This window comes from Chrysochloris asiatica, unplaced genomic scaffold (genome assembly GCF_000296735.1).
Source record: "Chrysochloris asiatica unplaced genomic scaffold, ChrAsi1.0 scaffold00003, whole genome shotgun sequence".
NCBI lineage: Eukaryota > Metazoa > Chordata > Mammalia > Afrosoricida > Chrysochloridae > Chrysochloris > Chrysochloris asiatica.
In genome coordinates, this window is record NW_006408521.1 from 6237819 (window position 1) to 6243746 (window position 5928).

Here is a 5928-nt window from a genome sequence, read left to right on the forward strand (position 1 = left end):
TATAAGACATATGTACATACAACACACACATATATATACACAACACACATATATATTTATATATTGCTATTTTTAAGTGCCATCGAGTCAGTTCCATCTCACAGTGACCCTATATAGAGTTTCCAAGGAGTGGCTGGTGGGTTTGAACCACCAACGTTATAGTTAGCAATCTGGCTTATCTTAAAGCGTCACACCAGGACCAATGAAAAACCTATGGGGCAATTCTACTCTTTCCTATAGGGTCACTGTGAGTCGGAATCCACTCAATAGCAATAGGTTTTATGCATATATACTATGGAGTCCTGCACATCCATTATATTGGGAGCAGTCAACACCCCCAAGAAAACATCCTTTCAATTGATTGGCTACTCATAGCTAATCATCATAGAGTTAACTATGACTAATTATAGTCAATCATCACAGTTGCCAAACCACTGGGAATCCTGGCCTAGACAAATTGACACAAATGCCATTGAGTCATTTCCAACTCATAGTGACCCTGTGCATAACAGAATAATACACTAACCTGTCCTGTGCCACACTCATAATTTTTGTTATGTTGTTGCTGCCACAGTGACAATTGATGTCATTTTGGGTCTTCCTCTCTTTTGCTGCCCCTTGACTTTAACAAGCATGATGTCCTTCTCTAGGGAATGGTCTCTTTTGATAATATGGCACAAGTATAAGTGACAAATTCCCTTCACCCTAGCATCTAAGGAACATTCTGGCCATACTTGATCCAACACAGATTTGTTTATTCTTCTGACAATCCATGATATATTTGATATTCTTCTCCATCATCATAACTTAAATGCATCAATTCTTTAACAGTCTGTCTTATGCATTGTCCAACTTTCATATGCCTATGCAGCTATTGAAAATATCATGGCTTGAGTGAGGCACACCTTAGTCATCAAACTGATATCTTTGCTCTTCAGGACTTTAAAGAGGTCTTGTGCAGCAGATTTACGTAATGTAATACATCATTTGATTTCCTGACTGCTGCTTCTATGAGTGTTAATATTTGATAAAAGCAAAATGAAGTCTTTGACAACTTCAGTCTTTTCTCCATTTATCGTGTTATTATTTATTGGTACAGTGGTGAGGATTTTTGTCTTCTTTACATTGATATACAACCCATACTGAAGGCTGTGGTCTTTGAAGTTCATTAGTAAGTATTTTAAATTCTATTCACTTTCAGCATTCAAGGTTGTATTATCTGCATTTCACAAGTTGTTAATGAGTTTTCCTCCAATCTTGGTGTTACATTTTTGTGCCTATAAACCAGAATACGTGATCATTTGCTCAGCATACAGACTGAATAAATATGGTGAAAGAATACAATCGTGGTTCACACTTTTCCTGATTTTAAACCATCCAGTGTTCCCTTGTTCTATTCTAATGACTGCTTCTTAATCTATGTACAAGTTCCTCATTAGCATATTATGGTTTGGAATACCTATTCTTCACAATGGTATCTATTACTTGTCATGATTCTCCAAGTCAAGTCTTTGCATAATCAATGAAAACAAGTATCTTTCTGGTATTTTCTGCATTCAGCCAAGATCCATCTCATGTCAGCTATAATATCCCTAGTTCCATGTCCTTGTCTGAATGCAGCTAGAACCTCTGGTAGTTCCCTGTCAGTGTACTATTGAAGCTGTTTTAAAATTATTTTTATCAAAATTTTACTTGCATGTAATAGTAATACTATTGTACAATGATTTCTGCATTCCGTTCGCATGAACATCAATCTATGAAGACCACAAAATTTACTAGTTTATACAAATGTCAAATTTATAACATTGACCTCTTTATTAGTGTTTACTATCCAAATCCCTAAACTTCTAATGTCTACAACTAAGTGCCACATTCTCAACATTGTGAGAATCTCTTTAATGTTTTCTGAAATTGTACACAGAGATGTCATCATAAACAAAGTAGCATGTTAAAGTATACTATTGCTGCTAAATAATACTGAAATTATTATGAAAATCTAATCATTTAAATTTAGTCTTCTAGATTTTTCCTTTAATGAAACCTAGAAATTGATTTAGAGATCATTCAAACTTCTGTGTATGCTTTATTATAGAAATTGGAAGTTTTTCTCCTTTTTCTACAGCTAGGTAGTTGATTCTCTTTCATTTTCTATATCCAAATATCAGCTAATATAATTTATTGGAGACACAGATTTCTACTTACAATTTAAAGAAATTATTTTAAAAAGCTAGGTACATAACTTCTATTGGAGGGAATGTTGTAAAGCACTCTAAGATAAAACTCAAATCCTAAAATGAGAGTAATTGAAATAGAATTGCTTTTTGGATTAGCCTTAAATTACAGCCATAATCAACTACATAGTAAGTTCTATCTCCTGTAGTCAGTGATCTATCATCTCTCACTAACTGTATCAGCAATTGTAATTATTATAAGGAAATCAAAGAAATGCAATGTAGCATTTATTTTAAATGACTAAAAATGTGATTTCTAAGTGGAAAAAGTAAATAGACAATTATTTGTGTCCACGACAAAGAAAAAAAAAAAAAGGAATTGATAATAAAACAAGTGCCATAGGCCTTTTATGTTACCTTTTCATGAATGTTAGAAAATATTCAGACGGGAGGAGAAAATACAGATATATTTTGTAGGCTGAATTATTTGCATTTGCAAAACCTGCCTTTGGATTTGCAAAGTTTACACTGTAAGTCCTTCAAACCATATATTTCAAATAACTTCTGTCTTAAAAATAATTATAGAAATGTAATCTTCGCTTGTTGTTGTTGTTGCTATTAAGGGCTGTTGGGTTGATTCTGTCACATAGTGACCCTGTATAGCGTTTCCGAGGAGTGGCTGGTGATCTTGAACGTTGTGGTTCAAATCAACTTATAAGTCCAGCACATTAACCCATAGCACCACACCAGGACTCTTTTAGTCTTCAAAAAGACTAGGGAAATTAGAAAATACTGTTTAGATTTAGAGACTGTTGTGGTTTATTTGTCACCTTGCCTCTAAACAGGCATGTTTTCTTTGCAATTTTGAGTCACTTATTGAAATCAGATCATCAGGGTGGTTTCATTTACATCTTGGACTTTTGAATTGAAATATCAAGTTGGTTCATTACTTTTTAATCTGTAAAGATGAGACTTCAAATTTCATGTGTAATCAAAATGGTCTTATATTATCAAACCAACAAGAAATTGTCATCGTGTTTTTATATAAATTTACATTTCCAAAAGAAAACAATTATTTTCTAGTAAAATTGTGGTATTATCACATTATCTGGTGAGAAGATCACGAAGTTTTTTGGGATTTTTGTTGTTGTTGTTTTGCAATTTAATAAGTAATATGAGATAACAGATAAGGTTTTGCAAATTTTATAAATTTTAGATAAGGTTCAGAATGCTGGTGGCATAGTAGATTATGTGTTGGGCTGCTAATCACCACGTTAGCAGTGTGAACCCACTAGAGGCTTTGTGGGAAAAAGATGAGGCTCTCTATTCCCATGAAGAGTTACAGCCTTGGAAACCCTATGTAGCGTTGCCATGAGTCAGAACCGACTTTACTGTACACAGCCACCACCACACTGCTAGTAACTGATGAACACAGATTACAGTCCTGTCCTGTTTTGATTCTGTGGGATAGGCATTGGACTGCTATCTCACCAACCCATTTTGGAAACTCTACACAGTGACTATATAAGTTGAAACCTATTCCATGGCATTTAACAACAACATATAAAGTTGCTGGTATGGTGTTATAGGATAAGCATTGCATTGCAAGGTCAGTGGTTCAAATTCACTAGTCCCTCCTCACAAACGCTGCACAGGATCGCTATGAGTTGAAACTGACATGAAGGCACATAACAATTCTGTCAAATATTTCTCTTATCCAATTGAAGGACTCATCCTATAATGTGCCTATAAAATGGTTTAGTACAATTCTCTGAGTAGCAAAAGTTGTTGCTCTTTTTCTCAGAATACTTTCCTCTTAACATTTTGTTATAAAATTTGCTTCCCTGGATCCATTTAGTCATTGATCCCCAGATGTTCATTTCAACTTCATGGCATATGCTCTGAGCGCTCCCTGGATCTCCTATTCCTTCCCTGAATCGCTGATTTTCTTGCCTTTGGGTATAGTACTTTAGGTGTGTGCATTAAGAGGAATTTGACCCAAAAGTATGTCCTGCCTCAGTAAGTAGACTGAAAATGATGGGCACTCATTTGTTCCCCAAACTTCTACAGATAGTTACTGTTAAAAGTATTGCTTTGTTTTTACTTTCTATTATTTTTCAAATTGAATTGTATCTCAAACTCGTTTTCCTTGCTAACAAAAATCTTTGATTAAACATTTTAAGTTTGCTCTATTAAATATGTAGAACCATTATTGTTATATAATTTTAACATTTCATAACTTGAAAATTAAAGCATAGCTTTTTAAGAATGAATTAGTTCTTTATAAGAGGGAAAGATGTCTTCTGGGATGGGAAATACTATAAAAAAATAGATACATTAAATAAAACTTAGGCTTGGAAGCTATTTAGTTAGCTAACATTTCCACTGAACCAATTCCCCAGTATTATCTTAATGTTCTTACATGCAATCTGTAGCTATCGCCTCTTACTTCATTTTAAAATCCTTTTAGGTTGCAGAATGGTAAAGTTTACTTTTAAAACTGTTTCCCAGGAGTGCTGACTTTATAGTTAAATGAGTACTTTGCCCTAATAGTTTTGTTTCATTACAATTATATTATTTTCATAAATTAGAGGTTATGAATAGGCATGGTTTTTGAACCAATGTTGTTGTTAAGTGCTGTCAAGTTGGTTCTGACCCATATTGACCCTGGATAGGGTTTCCAAGGAGCAGCTGGTAGGCTTGAACTAGCAACCTTGCAGTTACAGACGGCTTTGCAGTTTGGCACATTAACCCACAGAGCCATACCAGGGCTCAATAGATGTGTTTATTTTGGCATAGTCATAGTTTTATTTCCTAAATAATTTGCCAATCATAGAATATAGAATTTTTCTTTTATCACTTTGGAAAATTGGAAGATTTAATAATGTATTTCATTATTTAAAAAATAAAAAATCTGGGGTTTAGGAACAATAACTGCCTTAGAGAAAGCATGTGTGTGGCCATCCTTACCATGTCTGCTCCGCTGATACACATTACTTGTGGATCCCTTTGGACATCTGGGCCACATTTGAAGCCCTTGAAATAGAAATTATAAAGAAAACAACCTCAGTGCCTTCTTTTCCTTTTGAATTTTTCCCCCCTCAAACTATTTCTTCATGAAAGAATCCCACTCAAAAATTAACAAAACAAATTATCAGGGGATCAAAAATTTAGAAGTCTCAGATCTATAAAGGTACAGAATGTATATTTATAGAGAAAATGTATTCACTTGTATGTTTATTATGACAATACTACAGTGAAGGAAATAAATTATAAACTGCCAATAAAACAGTAAGAAATACCAGATTCTGAAATCAAGAATTGTAATGAAAAGGTGGCATCTAATTAATTTGAAATTTAACAAATGAGTAAGATTTCAGCACAAGCTTGAGGACTGAAAATGAAGCATTTTGAACCTTGATTTTGGATGCAGGAATAGATTGTACAAAGACCTACCCTACCCATAAAACAAAACAACAGCGTTTCTTAGGGGAGAGGGGTAAAGCTAAATCAGTAGATTGATGTTCAAACATGGCCTTATATACCACTTTAATTTTTTCACTCATCTTAAATTTAAAAAATCTGTCAGGTGACTGTTTTCTCCTAAACCAATACTTTAAGCACTGAAGAGACTTTATCTGGTAAGTGGCCATCTGCAGTCTTCCTCAAAGTTTTCACTTGCATTTAACAGTCCTAATTTTCATTTATCTCTCAGATGTGTTTGTGTGTATGTGTGTGTTTTAAGGTAAAAACTCTT

The 5928-nt window shown here is 34.0% G+C and overlaps 1 protein-coding gene across 3 annotated transcripts in view; it reads left to right on the top strand.

Annotated features, from left to right (window-relative positions):
* The window catches only part of PCDH15 (protocadherin-related 15), a 1066306-nt gene that overhangs the window by 425094 nt on the left and 635284 nt on the right, over positions 1-5928 (top strand). The gene's annotated exons all lie outside the window — the stretch shown is intronic.